Source organism: Lagopus muta, chromosome 2 (assembly GCF_023343835.1).
Source record: "Lagopus muta isolate bLagMut1 chromosome 2, bLagMut1 primary, whole genome shotgun sequence".
NCBI classification, from domain to species: domain Eukaryota; kingdom Metazoa; phylum Chordata; class Aves; order Galliformes; family Phasianidae; genus Lagopus; species Lagopus muta.
In genome coordinates, this window is record NC_064434.1 from 29089662 (window position 1) to 29108416 (window position 18755).

Genomic DNA, 18755 nt, shown 5'->3' on the forward strand with positions numbered 1-18755 from the left:
TGTAATAGGTGCTTTCAGTGGCAAGCTGTTCTCTTATTCCTTTCTCTGCTAGAGTTGCTGAGTACAGTTTTTTTCAAAGTCAGAACATATCAGCCATGTGAAAATCATGCCAAAATTTATATTTCAGAACCTAACAAGCAGTTCAATAGATTAACTTTAATTTCTTGTTTGGGCTTTTACTAGTATTACTCAAATATCAGTCTCCGTTTCTCTTGGAGCAAACCTTTGAAGTGAACATTTATCAGCATGCATTGTTAAAGTCATCATCAAGTACCAAACAAAGCAAAGCCATACTGCATAGTCTCAAGGAGAGAAATCTGGTTATTCCTCATAAAAAATTGTGGAGGAAATTTACAGAAAGAAATCCAGCAAGAATATGTTCCATCAACAAATCTGAAGAAAATAAATCAGAAACAAAAGGACAGCTAACGAAAAGACAGAGCAAAGAGCGTTTCAGTTCACACTAGCTGTCCTTACAGATGTGAATTTGCAGAGCTGATGTGGATCACTGCTGTAAAATCCCCTTTTGAACTACTGAATACAACATATGGTAGCGTAGGTGTGGTGGAAAGTAGAAATGACACTGTTTGCAAGTCAGATGTAGGATCTCAAAGAGGTATAAATCCAAACAAGATACTTGTGGTTCATTGTTCATGTAGCTTTGCCAGGAAGAATGGAAAATCGTGTTATCTTAAAAATGATGACTTAGAAAGTTCTGTGGCTCCAAAACACCTAGCTGAATCAACACGATGGACCTTTCCTGAAACGTAAGCATTTATTTCTAACAACAGTGAAACACTGATATACATTTACTTAAATTCTAAATAACCTTGTTCCCTAGTTAACATGACTAGTGAAATCAGAATATGTCCATTCTGTCATATCTCTATCCTAAAGGAAAAGTTGCTGGATCAGTACCAGCCATCTAGATTAACAGTTCAGACTTTGTCTAGCCACAGCCAAGCTTACAGTCTATAAAATACACAGATAATAATTACAGCAGAATTTGATAAAGATTTGCTGATTAGCAAAGAAGCAGCGAAAAGGTACATTCCCAAATGTGAACAGTATTTAAGAATTCTAAGGCAGAAGAATTTATAACAGCTTCATATAAAAATATCCTCAAGATAAATACTAAAAAGAAAATAAAAAATGTTCAAACCAAATTTGGGATTCAGAAATACTTTTTTTTTTCATTTTGCAATAGCAAGATATTGAATAAAAAAAATCTCTTTCCTGCCTTCCAGCCAATTTGCTGCTGTGCACTGTTTCAGCGTGATAAATCAGCACATGCCCAATTTTGAATACCTGAGTTGTTTCTATTTCAGAGAGACTGTTCTCCTGAGATTGTTAAGCAGGAGCCAAGTTACTGAACTTGTCCTTTGGGGCTTGCTGAACTACCCACTGGGGTTGCTGGAAATCTAAACCCACGCTTTTTCCCTTTTATTTTTTTCCTGTCAGATAAAAAAAAAATACCTAGGTAGGCTTTACGCACACAGATTCAGGCTCGTGCAAAACATGCTCATGCAGCAGCAGCTTTGTCTGGAGAATAGCTCAACTCAGTGATTGTTCCCATTCCTACCCCAAAATTCTCCCTGGTGCCCAGATGTGCAGTCATGTGGATTCCCAGGTGAGGTGAGGCCTATGCAGATAGTTCCCATGCGAATACTTACCTGGGTCCAAAACCAGAGAACCTGGCACCACTGGAGGGCACACCACCCCTGACCATACCTGATCTCTAGCAAAACAAAGGAAAATCCTTTTTCTTTTCAAATTTGGAAGCAGCAAACTTCTTTTTTCTAAGGAAGTTACAGCTGGAAATAGTATGTCTCCTAGCAACCTGAGAGAGGAAGCTTAGTCTATGGGATCCCTGAATACTCTGGGATATGAGTTGGAGTCAAAGCAGTGCTGGAATCAAAGTGATATTGGAATTGAGGTGATGCTGGAGACAAGGAGATACTGTAGTGCAGTGAAAATCAGTGCACGCCCTGCCTGCATCCCCTCCATGCATGTGCCTTGTAGTGGTGAAAGGGGACTGCTTATGTGTGCTGGAGAGTATTTCTGACCTGAACTTGCTGTTGAATTTTGCTTGTCTGATTTGGCAAAGCAAGGGACCTGCCAGCACTGCCTGCAGAGAGGTGAGTGATGCTGCTCTGGGGTCATGAGAAGCCATGCTGTACTTTCAGGTGTCAAGTTTCACACCACAGCCAAGTATATACATAGCAGAAGTTCAAAAGTACTGGGCACTGCTGGAGATCTTTTCAGTTATTTATTCACAAAATTCTGGAATAATTGAGGTGTGGCTTTGGTGTTTTTTTTTTTAGTGGGGTGGAACTGTGTTGTTTTTTTTTTTTTAAATACGTCAGAGGTATGTTTTATAGTAATAAATCCTCATGGCCCAAGCCACTGCCTTCAAGGGAAGGATTGTTTCTTCTTTCAAAAACTGTCCCTTACCCTTCCGCACTCCTCTGTCAAAAGTAATTCTGGAAGCAAAATCCTAAGTGGCTGTACATGTGATAGCATCTATTTCAGATCCAGCTGGCACCTGACCAAGAGGCCAGGAAGTGTGCAAAGTAGGTTCCCATCTCTAGAGGTATGATTCCCAGGTGTGCATTGGGTCGCAGAGAAAATAGAATCATAGAATGGCTTGAACTGGAAAAGACTCTAAAGATCACTTAGTTCCAACTCCCTTCCAGAGTCAACCACCAGATCAGGCTGCCCAGGGCCCCATCCTATCTGGCCTTGAATGTCTTCAGGGATGGGGCATCCACAGCTTCTCTTGATGACCTGTGTCAGCATCCCACTGCCCTCTGGGATGATGAATGCTGCTGGGACCTGCTGGAATGGGGCAGGGCCATGTGCCAAGCGAGGTGCCCTGCTGTGGGGAGCCAGCACCAATGGAGGTGGGAGGGAAGGCATCCCAGGGAGCCCAGGGGGACAGGCACAGGACAATCCCAAGCAGGGAGCTTTGGAGTTGGCCAAAAACGCTCCAGAAAGAGAGAGTACAATGGGTGGAAGAGAGATTTGTTTATAAACCCTCCTACTTCTGTTCCATCTCACCCAGTCACTTTGAGTGGTTCGCTGTTTATGAAGTGTTTATATCATAGTAAGAGCTGTCTGTTTGAGTTTGGAAGCCGTTTGATCTTCCTGGAAGTTACTATAGTGAAAAGTAAATCCTTCTGAAAGTGCTGGCTTATTTTGGGTCACATAACATTCCACTACCCCTAATTTTCAATTAATTTAATCTCAGTGCTAATATTAAAACATTGAATTTTGAGCATGTTTCTGTAGGAAATATTTGTATTCTTTTGCCAATAGTTTTGATGCTTCTTTTTATAGTATTCAAAAGAACTTTTATTTTTGAGAGTGGAAATTATGTACAGGCTCTGATTGCTCCCAGTTTTCTGTAGTCCTTGATATTTTGAAAATGCTGAGAGGTCTGAGGACTGTGGAAGAGGAAGATATTGAAGGTTGAAAGTGACTGTAGTTGGGTTGCTGCTGGATGACGTGAGCTGAGACATCGTTGTGTTAATGCCTAACACTTGCTCCTAGGGGAGAAAAAAAAAATGTTCCAGCTGTGTTTCAGGAAAATTTGGGCAACTAAAGAACTTGAAAGTTACCCTCAACCATTTGTTGTTAAGAAACATTTCCTAGAGGTTCCTGCTAAAGAGCTTGTTTTCTCAACAGTGTCCAGAATATAAATTGTAGCTCTGAAGAGCTGGCTACAGCAAACCTTGACAGGGTTTGCTCAGACAAACCTGGAGTGAATTGGAAGATGCTTATAAAGGTAAGCATCCTGCTGTGCCTGTAACTAATGCAGCTCAGCTGCAGCAGGGTGGAAGGGGCAGGGCACTATTTGCTGCATTTGGGTGCTGTAAAAAAAAAAAAAAACAACCAACGATGGTCATTTGTCAAGCTTCACACCAAGAATCCTTAATGCAGAATATGAAAGGAACACTTGTGTGACCAACGTTAAACAGTGCAAGAAAGCACCCAAACTAAAGGAAGAGCTAATGATCTATTTTGAGCTGAACCAGCTCAACTGCTCCTGCAAAAGCTTCCTGGCTTAAAAAATAACAGTTAAGAAGAGAGAGAAATACCTTTTCTGGAATCAGCTAGAATGGAGAAGTGTTTTTCATTTCCATCTGAAGGAATATCCAGCAAGGTACCAAAGGCTCCCCAAGGATGGGAAGGCTTGTAAGCAACCTGTTGTTTCTCTTTGTTTCCTACACCTGTTGTCATCTATTTTTCAGTGTTTCCTCTCCCACCTGGAAAAGCTTGAGAGAGGCTACATAGATTTATTAATCTTCCTCTCTGCAATCTGGTAGGTTGCTGTTACCTGTCACAGCCTGCTGTGAAGAGCTGCAGCACTATGGGTCCTCTTGTCCTGGGGTATCAGGAGTCCTAATGAGACCACTTTCCTTTTCTCTCTGAGTTACCATTGTGAAATGTTTTTTTCACTGAGATTAAGCAATATTTTCTTATATCCTTTAATTTTCTTTTGCTTTCTGTAGATATTAGGGGCATTTTAAGACATAGTAAAAATCCCTGCTGACTTTGGAAAAACAAAGCACAGGTTGTGTGAGAATTACTGAGAATCACATTTATAAAAATATTGAACTATATTGAATGTAGCTGTGATTCTTAAGCTGTATCTGCTTTTTCTGGTAAAAAGTCATCCTTTCAAACTCCTACTCTTACATTCCTGCATTGCTCTTCACGCTGCCAAGTGCAATAGCCTAATGAATTCTACAAAATTCTTTATCATGCTAGGAGGAATGCAGCAAAAACATCTGCATGAAAGAGGTGCAGTACAGTAATGATGACTAGCTTATGCAGATGGGACCAAATTCGTTTTTGATTTTATGGAAGACAATTGAATGTAGAATTACACCAGGATAATTCAGGTGCACATAATTTCCAAAAATTCCCTTTAAGGGAATGTCATTCAGGAAAAGCAAATTTACAGCACGTGCCATTGAGAGCTGAGGAGAAGTAAATAGCATGTAACAGAGAGATATTAAATGGATAGATTAGTAGCAGGTAACAACTGCGTGCTAAAATATTTTCTCTATTTTATCAAATTAAAGCAACCAACAATCACAACGGTTTTGTCCCTAGAGGACTTCTGATAAGATTCTCTCCAACTGACGAGAAATGTGAAAAGCCTGAAGCGATGTGACCCAGAGCCTGAAACACCTGTTAGGGACAAACCTTTCTGTCTCTAGTTTTTATTTAGAGATTGAATGGCAGGCAGTGAATTGCCAAAAGAACTCCCGGCTCATCCACCAAGCACTGTTTCTTCAGAGTTAGCAGATGATTTGTTTTGTGAGCCCTGTGCAGCCATATAAAGGACAAGAAAAAGAGTGAAAATCAGGATGTAGATGGATACAGAGGAAAAAAGAAAAAGCAGAGTCAAGAGGGTGGGGAACAGCGTAAACCTTCAGAGGACAAGAATACCTTGTTCTGTAGTAGAAATCTCAAAAATATTCAAACTGGCAAATCCAGAAGGAGCTGGGGGGTTCCCATGTCCAGTCACAGATAGGCTTACATAACATGGGAGCTCTGTGCTGGCTTAAGATCCAGCCAAGTCCCTGCCTCAATTGAGGGGGGACTCGCTGTGCAATGTAACAGGGACATGTTTCTGAACCAGCCAGAATTATCTTTAAATCACCCATCCAAATAAGGAAGGATTTTAATCCTTGATAGAAACTCCCTGCAGATAGTCATATGCCACTTACTAGCAGTGAAGTTTGGACCAGATGAGATCCAGGGGCCCCTTCCAAATTCTACCATGCTGTGATTCTATTCTTGAGACTCACGAAGATCAGAATTACTTTGGAATAGTAGTAACTAGAAGTATGTAAAAGTGACTATGGGAAAAGTGTGCCAGACATGTATCTGCAATTTCATTAGGCTATCATAGCCTATCATCTATTGTAACTCATTCTGCAGAAGTGCTGTCAAGCCGCAGTACCATTCTGTGTAAATGCAGAATTTTTTCCTCTTTGAAATATTTTTTGACAGCTCTAATACTAGTACTGCTGAGTATAATACCTTAGTTTGTCATACATGTACTTTTTGCTTATTAAATTCTTTCTCTTCAATATATTAAAACCATGGTCAGAGGCACATCCTATTGTATTATTACTGAAAGTACCTGTAAGATTCATTTCATAATTGTTTTCAGTTATGAGATTATTATGAGATTGAGAACAGGAAATAGCACAGCCAGACTGTGGAGTCTCTTTCCTTGGAGTTTTTCAAGAGCTGCCCAGGTGTGGACCTGAGCAATGTGCTCTCAGTGTTCCTGCTTCTGTAGGGGTTGGGCCAGATGGACCCAGAGTTCCCAACCAGTCTCAGTCACTTTGTGATTTGTGGTTCTATTCCAAAATTTATCTTTAATAATACTTCAGTATGTCTTCTTACACCTATTTGTTAAGGTTTGTTACACCTATAGCAGCACTGAGGCAGCAAATAATCAATTTTCAGCAAGGAGTGGAAGTTGCAATCTACGGAAATATTGCTTTTTGTTTTCTGTGCGTAGTTCTTCTCCGAGCTACTGAACGAGTACAACGTGTGCAGCATGAATTCAGTAACAAAGTGAAAAATTTAGCTTTAGAGAACCTTTTCCAAATGCATTTATTTGCCTAGGCAACTAATTTATTCCGATATACCTTATCAAATTCCTTTTTCTTTTTTTTCACATAATGACTATTCAGTGACTTTTCTCAATAGATTAAAATATGTCAATCCTGTCTAGACTTTATACATCAACTACTTTTTATGGTTTTGTTTGTGTATAAGTATTTTTGATTTTAAAATGTTTTGTTTTTTTTTTTAATATGTTCTTACAGTGCTAGACATGGGCTTTCAAGATAATGTAGACTGGTATAAACAGATTTTATTCTACATATTAATTCTAAACAGAATAAGAAATCAGCATAACTCATAATTTTAAAAATTGGTTCATGTTCATAATTGTGCATATATATTGTGGCATGTATTCACAATAAGAGCAACATACACAGTTATGTGTGTGTTTAGTCATATTGATCTTTATATGTTCAGTATACTATTGTGATAGAATTCCATTTAGGGTGGAATAGACTTTCAGAATCACCTATTCTAACCATCAACATGGGTTCTTTCCAACCACACACATGGCTGAGACATTTCTCTAGTGTCCTATAGTGACACATCTACACAACTCTTAAATCCCTCAGGGATGGGATTTGCACCTTATTCCTGGGTATTCCAATGCTTGACTACCCTCTCCCTGAAGAAATTGTTCCTGTTCAATCTAAACTACCCCCGGTGCAGCGCGAGATCGTTTCATTGTGTTCTATCGCTTGTCACCTGAGAAAAAAGAATACCACCTATCTCACTGCAGCCTCCTTGCAGGAAGTTGTAGAGAGTGATGAGATCTACCCTCAGCCTCCTCCAGACTAAACAGCATCAATTCCCTCCATCGCTTCCCATGATTCTTGTTCTCTAGTTCCATTATTAAAGGGTATGAGGCATCAAGGACTTAGGAATACTTTAGCTCTTAATATTGTACTGGAACTTCTGATGACCGATAAAGTGAAAGCTTGTGAAATCTGCTCCATGTACTTTCATGTTAATTGCATATCCCCATATTGATGGGGATCCAGTTCCTCATTATAGAGATTTACCTTTAGGACATACCATTGATTATCTTCTGGCTTTTACTCTTATCTATTTTCTATGCAAATCTAAATGGAAAAACTCACTTCTTCAACAAAGCAAATGAACACATAGACAAAAGGAGTCTTTAGAGAGAAGCTGTTAAGTTTGGAATAGGTAGAATAGGTAGATAGGAATAGAGCAGACAGAGAGGTGGACAGAAAACTTGCTGAATGGGTTAACCCAGCAGATGGTGCTCAGTGACACAAAGTTTAATTGGAAGCTAGTAATAGACAGGGGTGAATAATAGGTGCAATCCTATTAAACATCTTCTTCAGTGATCTGAATGATGGGGCACAGTGTACCTTCAGCACATTTGTTAACAACACAAAACTAGGAGGAATAGCTGATATGCCAGAGGGTTGTGCTGCCATCCAGAGGGACCTGGATAGTCTGGAGAAATGGGCTGACAGGAATCTTGTGCAGCGCAACAGGGAGGAGTGCTTAGTCCTGCCCCTGGAGAGTAACAATCCCAGGCAGCAGCATGTGCTGGAGGTTACCCAGCTGAATAGCATCTTGGCAGGATGAGTCCTGCTGGGCAGAAACCAAGATGAACATGAACAAAGGATATCTAAAATGACTGAGAGACTGGAACACCTCATCTATGAGGAAAGGCTGAGAGAGCTGAGCCTGTACAGCCTGATGAAGAGAAAGGGTCAGGAGAATCTTATAAATGTGTGTAAAAATCTGGAGGAAAGCTGTATAGAAAATTGAGGCAAGGTTTTGTTGGTGCCTGATGCCCTTTGCAAGAACAAGCAATAAGAAGAGGCAACAAGCACAAGCTGTAACAGGAGGTTCTTTCTGAACCTAAAGAAATTCTTTTCTACTGCTGACTGAGAACTGACACAGGTTGCTCAGAAATACTGTGGAGGCTCCCTCCTTAGAGGGAGCCATTTGAATGTGGGCCTGGGCAATCAGCTAAGTATCCCTGCTTGAGCAAGAGGATTGGACCAGATGGCTTCTAGAACTGTCTCCAAATCTCAGCTACTCTGTGATTCTGTGAAACAGCCCTTGTCGTTATTCCCAACTTCTCGCTTACTATGGCTGTGAGCAGTTCAGTACTTCCATATTCTAAATCACAGATGAGAGGCAGGAGGGAGGACAAATTCCCAGGCTGAGTAGCTATGTCATTGCATCCCAGGAACGAAGCAGTTAGAGTAGAACATACAGAACAGTAAAATATTTGGCAACAATTAAACCACATGCAGAAAGGAAAATCTTGCTTTCATAAGCCTATGCAGATGATTCAGGCATTTGTCCTATGATTAACAATATATTCTGAGGAAGAAGGGCTGTTATGATTTAATTCCCACCTCTTCACACATGCTAGTGAAGAGACTACTTCAGTGATAGTTTTTCCTTTGTTAAAATCATGTTTTCTGTTCACTTGGTCACCATGTAGCAAGAGCATTTTCTATCATACTGCTTTACCTGTAACCAATGTACGAACTGAGATGTTTTCAGTGGAAGTGAACAAAACCAGAAGATAAGAGAGAGTATCATAGAATCCTTAGAGTTGGAAAAGATCTCTAAAGGCCATCTAGTCCAACTCCCCTACAGTGAATAGCTAGATCAGTTTGTCAGGGCCTGATCCAGCCTCACCTTGAAAGTCTCCAGAGATGAGGCATCCACATCTCTTGGCAACCTGTTCCACCCTCACTGTAAAAGACTTTTTCCTTATATCTAACCTGATTTTAACCTCTTTAAGCTTGAAACCATTTTCCCTTGTTCTGTCACCACAGACCCTGCTAAAGAGTCTGTCCCCTTCTTTTCTGCAGCTCCCCTTTAGATCTGCAAAAGCTTCTATGAGGTCATCATGGAGCCTACCCTTCTCCAGGCTGAACAGCCCCAGCTCTCTCAGCTGTCCTTATAGGAGGGGTGTTCCATCCCTTGGATCATTTTTGTGGCCCTCCTCTGGATGCATTCCAACAGGTTCCATGTCTCTCCTGTACCAAGGACTCCACATCTGGATGCAGTGCTTCAGAATAAATATATCTTCAATATGACGGTTACCATGATAAAGTCACGTAGAAAATTTTAGTTCTAACTATTTGTTTATATTTCTTTTTGCATATGAGCATGTATTCTTTTTGAGCAGACTCTTTGTTCCCTTTTTTTTCCTCTGCTTACATTGGTTTAGTTGTGTTTGTGGAAACCTCCTGTTTGGCCTCTTATTATATTCGTTATTCTAAACACAGGTGTACAGAAAACAATGCAGATCCAGAGGTCTCTAAGTAAATCTTTGAAACATTTGCAGTAAAAATGAACGTTATCCTTTGGTGATGTACACGTTTGCTTATTTTGATACAAAATAGTAGGAGACAGCAATATTTCCTATAACTGGAATGACAGTTTTTAGCAGTGCCTCAAACGAAGTTGCATTAATTTAGAACAATGCATTCGGGCTTTAAGTCTGACCTATACCTTCAGTCTTGATTTGTAAGTTAGGTTGGAATTCAGGACTGAGCTTGAGTCCAACCTGCTGATGTTTGTAAATCAACATCCACTTTGTGAAAGCACAGGGCTGCCTGGGCAGGGAGCTGAAGCTGAGGCTGCTGTGAGAGGGGCAGTCCACACAGTCCACAGTCAGGCTGTGCCCCAGAGAATGTAGGAGTCTCCCCCTTCAGACCATTGGCTTTGGAAACTTGAGTCCATACTCAGATGTACATACTTTTAAAAAGGCAGCATATCTTCTAGCACTCATACTCCCCCTCTTCAAATAACAAATTTTGCAGCTTAGAAACTATGTTGTTTATTTCTTCACTTTTTTGTTATATCCTAATTGTTGAGACCTAGTAAAGGATTGGTTTTGGTATAGAAAAGAACCTATTTTTTATTAAAGATTTTGAGTTGTTTGTGGATTTTTTGTTTGTTGTTGTTTTTCAGGCTGTTTTCCCCATTCCCTAGCATGCTTTGCTGCCAAATAGATAGTGATAAACACTATGTTTTGGACTGTGAAGAGCAAAACCAATGGCAGATTAGTCAGACTTTCTTACACTGAAGTCTTTAAGCAGCCAAATAGTCTTGCTGGTCTTTAAAATGAACAAAGTTTTCCTAGAAAGAGCATCATTGGTCAGAGAGTGTTTGTGAAATGTAGAAAGTGACTCTTTGTATCCTACTTTGGTGAATTCTTGTTTGCATTTGGAAAAAAAAGTAAATCTGGCATCTGGAATTTGCAGATCCTTACAGTTGTAGCAACTGGTGTCTTTCTGTAGCACAAATTCAAGGCAGCACAGATCACACTGTGACCAAGATCCATTTCTGCAGTATTTCTCTTATCCTGCATAGGATCAAAAAGAAGAAGAAGAAGAAAAAAAAAAAAAAACAAAAACCAATCACCAAACTGTTCCTAGGCCCAATCCTATAACCAATGAAGTCAGCAAGAATAGAATAAAATGTTTCTGAGGCTGAGTGATGGACATTAAAGAAGTATTCTCTGAAGGCTCAGACTTCCTGCATTGTTGCGGATGCCCCCTCCCTGGAATATTCAAGGCCAGGCTGGATAGGGCTTTGAGCAAGCTGGACTGAAGGGAGGTGTCCGTGCCTATAGCAGGGGGGTTGGAACTGGATGATTTTGGAGGTCTCAACTCAAGCCATTCTATGATTCATTCTATGATTCACTGTGTTTATTACTTGCTTTGAGTTTGTGATAAAGAAGTAATATGATAATTGTACCGGTTTCTCTTTGTATCTATAACTCAAGCACTGAACCCAGCCTGAACAAGTCTACATGGATGGTGATTTCAGCCAGAGATTTAAATATAATTTCTTCATGACCAGTGTTGAAGATAAGAAACTCTTTCAGGTGTGTAGGTAACTGCAGTCTAATCCTTTAAACCACAAATTGTAACAAAATGTTCTGTGAAAGGATATGAAAAAGACTGCATCACCAAACCTTTCAGCACATGAAGTTTTGCCAACAGATCCATGCAGGTTGCTTTTTCCTGTAAGACTATGAATGTAAGTTCAGAAAAGGGCCTTTAAAACCAGCACCAAGGCAGGACTTACAAGCATAAATAGTGGTATCCCACCGTGTCCAATTGATGATAGCTTTTAGGAAGAATTTTTTGGTGTACTGCCTTTGGGTAGTGCACAAGACTTGTGCAAACTGCTTAACACAGAGAAATATTAGTAATAGGGGGCCTGGATTCAAGGTATTACTTAGCTTATGTGAGCTCGAATCCATCCTTGCCACTTCCAGAATTCACAGACTGTCTTTCAGATACAGCACTTTATCTAAATAGTAGCTTAGGAAGAAATAAGACTGCATGATTATAGGAGTCCTTCCCAAAAAAAGGTTCACTTCAAAGAGTGAGATTTTGGTTTCTAAGACTTGAAGAAATTCCTGAAAAGTTTATGCCAAGCATTGTGGCACCCAGCTTCAGAGTCACTGATATTTGCATCAGAAATAACTTTTGACCTATTGTTTCTGCAGGAAGAACACTGAAATCTTTCTGCTGAAAAATACAGCTTTCACCAGGACATGAAAGTAATGTATATGCCACAAAAATGTGTTGCTAACGTGTCTTCCAGGTATCTGATTTTTAAATGCCATTTGTTTTGAGATTGTTCATTATAATCACCATGGAGAAAGCAATGATAACTCAGCCTAGGATATACTCATGTGAGACTAACAGCTTTCTTTTTCCTTAGATCAGAGTATTTAATGAATAGTGGGGTATGGGATGAAAGTTCTTGATTATGACTAACAACTAAAAAAACACAGATGCAAAGATTTTGGACTCTTTATCTGCCAATGACATTCAGTGCTGGCTGGAGCCCTAAAGTTTCTTTCAAGTTTCCTTATTCGCCCCAATTGACATATGTTCTGTCCATAAATAAACCTTTTCCTTTCTGATATCTTTGCTTTTAAAATCTAAAGCTGCAAGTGACCCCTGAGAATAACCCTTGTTTTTCACAAGGTCCCAAGGAATCCCTCTGCAGAAAAGCTGGCATGGAAAGTTTTAGCAGCTGTAAGTACTGACTGTACCCTAAAACCCACCTTACATTACCAAACTCTTTTACCAGAGCTTTCAGTTTTAGAAGCTGAATTCTGAGGGAAGAAAATACGGAGCTCCTTGTTTCCTTGGAATCTTAGTTTGACTCTGGCAGTTTCTACAGTAAGGAGCTAGAACTTCCTATGTCATTCTAAATTCACATGTTTCTGTGTGATAGAATGTTAACTTTCAGCACATCACAAGCAAGTGAAGTCTGTGGTGCTTCAGAAAGTACAGATGAAGAAAATTTCTCCTAAGGCTAATAAAACAAGAAAAAAAATCAATATTATGATTTGTTAGCAATAACGTTGACTAATACGTTACTGACACATACCACTAGGGCTTTTTATCCTATGGATGCCATCTGTAATGGCAGCCTCAGGCTTCTCAGAATGCAGAATACACTAACAACCTAGCAGGGAAATGTTAAGAAAGAGAAATAAGAAATGTTCTGGACAATGAAAGAAAATATGCATCTTCTCTTTTCTGCTGTCTTAGGATTAGGGTTAAAGAAACTAAGGTTAAAGGAGCTAGTGTTAAGTGCAGACCTTTGGCCTCTGCCATGGTCAGAGCGAGGCTCCCTGCAGTGAGAAAAGAGGGCTGAGAAATGCGAGTCAATGGAAGAGGAAGAGGTCAGTTTGGTTTTCAAACCGAAAGTAGGAGGGTGGATGGATTCATTTGGCTAAGCTGCCAAAGAAGTAGGGTTTTTTTTTTTTTGGTCAGCAGAGGATGGAAAATTAGGCAGGAAAAGCACTGAAACAACACTGGAGCTGCATTTTTAAGAAAGAGAATGCTATGTAGGAAAAGCAACATTTATAAATTCAACCAGAAAGCTTGTCTAGTTACAAGAATAGTTGAGAGACAGACAAATAACAGGATATGGCTGGTAGAATAAATAGGCAAGGAGTCTAAAGGCGTTTCCATGAGTCACTGTTGGGCTACCATAACCAAAAGGGCACAGTGAAATGATTCAAAGGGATGCAAAGAAAATGGAAGCAGAAGAAATAATAAGGAGGATAAAAGCTGAAGGGCTGAAGAGAGAGAGAAATGGATGAGATGGAATGATGTCATGGAGAGATACCTTTCTTGGCCAGACAAGTGGAAAATTGAGGTACATAGATTATAGTTCTGTTTATGGTCTTCTGCCAGCAACTCCTTGTTTACAGCACCGAGGGTTGAGATGACAGCTGTACTTTAAAACGACAGGAAACCTTGTTTCACAGTGAGTCTGATTGGTCTGGCAATGGACCACATCTGGTAGTAATGGAGGTCTGAAGAGCCTTTTAAATCTTGTACACGTATAAAAAGAACAAAAGTGGGAAAGGAAGAATATATCATCTTTCTTTTTCAGATTTATGATGCTGGAGAAGAAGGATTCTTTTTTCCAAGAATCATTGCTAGATGCTGATGGAAGCAAACAAAATCAAGCAGGCCACTTGGAAATCAAAGCACATTTTAAAATGAAGGATTTGTTTTTATCCTTACCAGGAGCAAAAGCTGGAATGAACCTGGGCCCGCTGTTACCATGTAAGTGTTTGAAATGAAATAAACAGTTTTCTGACTGAACGGCTATCCCCATGGCAATAGCAGAGGATCTTGTGCGTTGAGGAGTGAAAGGAATGAATAGATGAGAAGGAAGCACAGTAGATCCTGACACAGCCCAGGGTACAGCATGTATGCTTAGAATTGTGCTGTGAAGAATACATGCAGAAGGAACAGTCTTTGTATTTCCAGGGTTTATCAATAATATGAGATAGGACCACTCTGCAAGTCAGGCAAGGACAAGAAGAACTTCTGCTAATTTTAGAAGCACTGGGATTATTGTGTCTGGAGCATTAAAAGTGCATTATTTAAGGAGTGTCTAAAACTTTTATTAACTCCTCTTCAGTTACATTTATTTTCTATCCCATGGCTCAAACACAGCCTGGACAGTTACCAGGATAAACTTTAAAGCCAACGGGAGCTGTGCCTACTTATTCCAAGGCTGGAAGAAGCTCTCTAGCTCCAGCTTTTAACTGAGTAACCCTTGCAAAGCTGTAGCAGAGCTTTGTATGAATTAATGATATATTTTTTCCAGTTATGTTGTAAAACGGGGAGAAAAAGAAAGAAAAATGTCATTGGCACCAACCAAATTCTAAGTTTTAATTTTGGCTTGAACCAAAAAAGATGTTCCGACACAGAATGTTCCCATTTGGCGAAAACAAAAACATGAAGGTATTTGGAAGAAAAGCCAAAGAAATAAAGTACTAGCTTCATAAAATATGATGTGGCAATTTCACGTCCTTCTCCATACGTTCAGAGATCAGATTTCTCACACAAGCTATGACATGCTGAATTTCTTCCCTCTCCCATGTACCCCACATCTTCAAAGAACTCCCAAATCTCTAGACTGGCAGGCCAGCCCCAGGTTGAGCTTCCTCTCTAACTCTTGTTGATATTATTATGTTCCATTAGGGAAAAAGATGTGTGTGTTCTTTAAATCACAGAGTGGAAGTGAGGACTAGTTGTTTTCTTGCTTTTCAGCAGGAAGATAAGAAAGCAGGTTTCAGTTCCCACAGAGAGAAAATGGAACATCATTTGCATCTCTTGTACCCTGTGTATTCCTGAAAAATCTTGAAAAGCTCCAGTTCTTGAGCCCTTATGTGAGCAGGAAACATTCTTATTTTTTTCTTCTGTTCTGGTTTTGAATGTCTGGCTCACAAAGAAAACAAATGAACGAACATACTTAAAGCTGTTCAATACATCTGGATTGAATTTATTATTTAAGTTCAGGCTGATCAAAAGCCTAGCATTGTTGATAATTATTCATTGGAAAAAGAATTCACCAGGCTGACGTTGAAGGTTCCATAGCCTTTTGTAGCCCAGTCTCCCCAGATGATCTCTACAAATCTGTCCAAGTTAATGTTCATTGTGTAGCACTATATTCTTGATCTCTTCTTCCCCCCAAAAATATCTCAATTAAAATAAGGAGAGGTGATATGATGGATTTTCCAGGCAGAATGTAGAAATAAAATAATCAATTCTGATAGTGCTGTATGACAGCTTTGGACATCAGTGGAAAGAGCCATTCCCCAACAATAGTTGGTGGGATCAGTATGAGCATACATTTAAATTGCGATCTGAAATGAGAACTTAGAAATCAATGTTTCAGGTGGCCTTTGGCTTCCAATGACTTTTCACTGAAAGCAGCTTAGCTACAGAGGAAAAAAACTAAATCGCTATTGCCATTTCAAGCTTTTCATGATGAGGCATAAACAAGATGCATAGAGAAGAATGAGGTTACAAATTCAAACAGTCTAATGGGATGAAAAAGTAAATTCACAGAATCATAGGATAATTCATGTGGGAAGGAATTGCCTGTGCAACTTCCTGCTCAGAGCAAGGTCAGTAGGGAGCAGACCAGATATGGGGGTTTTCAGGTGGATGGGGGAAATGTGCAGTCTCTGGGACACCTACTCTACTGCTGGCCGGTCCTCACATTGTAGAAGTTTTTCTTTCCACCTAATCGGAACCCCTCCTGTTGCAACTTAGCTTTTTTCCCCTCTCCTGCCCAAATCTGTTTTCTTGGTGACCTCCTCACAGGCCCTGAAGGGCTGCTGGTAGGACCCCCTTAAAGCTTCTCTTAATTAACTTAAGAAAACTTAATTAAAGTTTCCTCTTCATCTTTATTTTAGTTTCCTTGTATTTATGCATATGGCACATGTTATGATAGAGTCTCTAATTACCTGAACAAATGCTGTGTCTTTCACAAGATTTCATCCTCATTTACTAAAAGGTTGGGCAGCATCTTTCTTAAAGGGTAACAACTCATTAAATTTTTATTCTGCTTTGTTCAGCATGTGGTCTTATTTCTTGTTTACAGCACACTGTTAAAATTAACCCCCTAAAGAGGTTTTTCTCATTTTCATTAATTCCCTCACAGGTTTCTAAATAGTATTGACTGCAAGACTTTTGTGGGAATTGGAATTTGCATTACTTGAAATTACATAGAATTGTTTTGTATTTTTAATTTCTGATTTAGAAAGCAAAAATGATGCAGCAAAACATTTTTAAATTACAAACTTACCATAACAGTGGAATAGCTCTGACTGAACAAAGCAATAATTGTTATGCAGCGTAATTTTTTTTCAGTTCTGTAATTTCAGATACTGGGTGACCTGGAGGTATATTGCGCTTATTTTGCAAGTCAAAAATTGAAGCACAGAAAAAGGAAGTTCTAGAGTTTCCACACATTTTGTAAGTCTAAATGTAAACATTTGAGAATGAGGATAAACAGAGAACTGAGAAAGCTTCAGAGTCCTGAGTCTCTGTACTCTTCCAAATAATAGAGTGAACAAGTTTGAACCTTATGGAGATGATGAGGCTCTGGAAAGAGACGGAAGGAGAACTGCGTCTTCGTTGTTTGTGAGGGTCTGCACAGGCAAAAACATCTAGAATTAATTAAATTTCCAGCTGTTTTAGAAGACTGAGTGCAATTCATACATTTGCTGGGAAGGAGAGCTGCCAAAAGTTGATGTTCTGCTTACAAGTCCAGCACAAAACCAAAAATAACTGAGGGTTTTCTGATTTAGCTAGCCTGCTCCCAGTATGCAGCAATGAACACAACAGTTTGTAAAGGACAAGAAGGACCCAAAATTTCTGGTTGGATCGGCATCTGCACCCTCTATAGGAGCATTGGGGCGTGGAAGGGTATGTTGCCCAGCTCTTTAGGAACACATACTCCTGTACATCAGAGACCTCATCCCAGAGTGAGTTCCCAAGGGTGGATGCATTTCTGCTGCTGGGAGCTGCCCAGGGCAGAGGGACTCCATTCTTTCTTGCCCAAACAAGAAAGCTGAAGCAGTGAGTCAAGAGGCTGTTATCAGTAGGGATGGGAGAATGGCTGGAACTTCTCCAAAACCCTGCAGGAACCAAAGCACTTCAATCAGCCACTTTGATGAGAGGAAGGCAGAGGGTTTCTGGGATATAGAGACTCCCATGGTGGTTGAGACTGGATGCTTTACCAAGAAGGGATACCAGGAAGACAGCTTCTGCCCCAGCTGCAGACCTGCTATCCTTGAGGAGAGTCAGTGCTTTGATAATGAGAGTGGGACTGAGCTATGTCCCCAAGCCAGGGATACCTGAGCCCCTCCCAATACAGGTAATTGAGAAGAAAATAGGGGGAGACCTTCTGATAAACCTGATATGTACAAACAAGGAAGAATTAGTCAGAAGTGTGAAGGTATGGGAGCAGCCTTGACTAGTGACCATGAGATGCTGAAATGCAGGATCTTGAGATGCAAGGCAAAGAGCAGCATCTCAACCCTGGACTTCAGGAGATCAGACTGTGGTCAGGGATCTTCTTTAAAGAAACCCGTGGGATACAGTCCCTCAGAGAAGGGTACAGGAATCAGTTCTCAAGGATTACCTCCTTCATGCTCAAGACCTTCTAGGGCTTACATCCTTCTGCATGTGTAAGCAAACAAGTAAAGGTTCCAGAAAGTCTGCATGGGTTAACAGATATCTCCCCACTGATCTGAAATATAAAATGGAAGTGGAAGCAGCGACAGGTCCCACTGGGGGATTATAGATAGAGACACTCTTTGAGTGTGCATGGACGTGCTTAGGAAAAGCTGGAATCCACTTGAAGTTGAATGTGATGTGGGATGTGAAGGAAAACAAAAAGTCTACACTTAAAACAGCAGCAGAAGACTAGGGAAATTGTGGGACTGCTGCTGAATGAGGGAGGTGGCTTGGTGATAACAGCATGGAAATGTGTGATGTACTCTTTGCTTTCTTGTCCTCTGTCTTTAGTGATATGAACAGCCTTCAAGTATTCCAGTCTGCTGAGACCAGTGGGAAAGACTGGAGCAAGAGGAACTTATCCATGGTGGAGCATGACTACAGGAGAAAGACTTTCAATAAACCAGGCATGCATAATTCCATGGGACCTGACAGTTTGCCCCCATGAATGCTGCAGGAACTGATGCCGCTGCAAGGTCACTCTCAGTAATCTTTGAAATGTCACTGGGGGAAATTCTTAATAACTGGAAGAATGCAAATGCCATTTCT

General features: G+C 40.2%; 1 long non-coding RNA gene across 2 annotated transcripts; it reads left to right on the forward strand.

Annotated features, from left to right (window-relative positions):
* Positions 1 to 3672: 3672 nt before the first annotated feature.
* On the forward strand, positions 3673 to 18338 carry LOC125690160 (uncharacterized). Of its 2 annotated transcripts, none has more exons than XR_007375544.1 (5): positions 3673 to 3787; positions 12143 to 12240; positions 12630 to 12680; positions 14056 to 14231; positions 16836 to 18338. It is a non-coding gene; the product is annotated as an uncharacterized LOC125690160 (long non-coding RNA). The 2 variants fall into 2 exon arrangements; XR_007375545.1 differs by lacking the exon at positions 3673 to 3787 and adding an exon at positions 11426 to 11512.
* Positions 18339 to 18755: the final 417 nt, after the last annotated feature.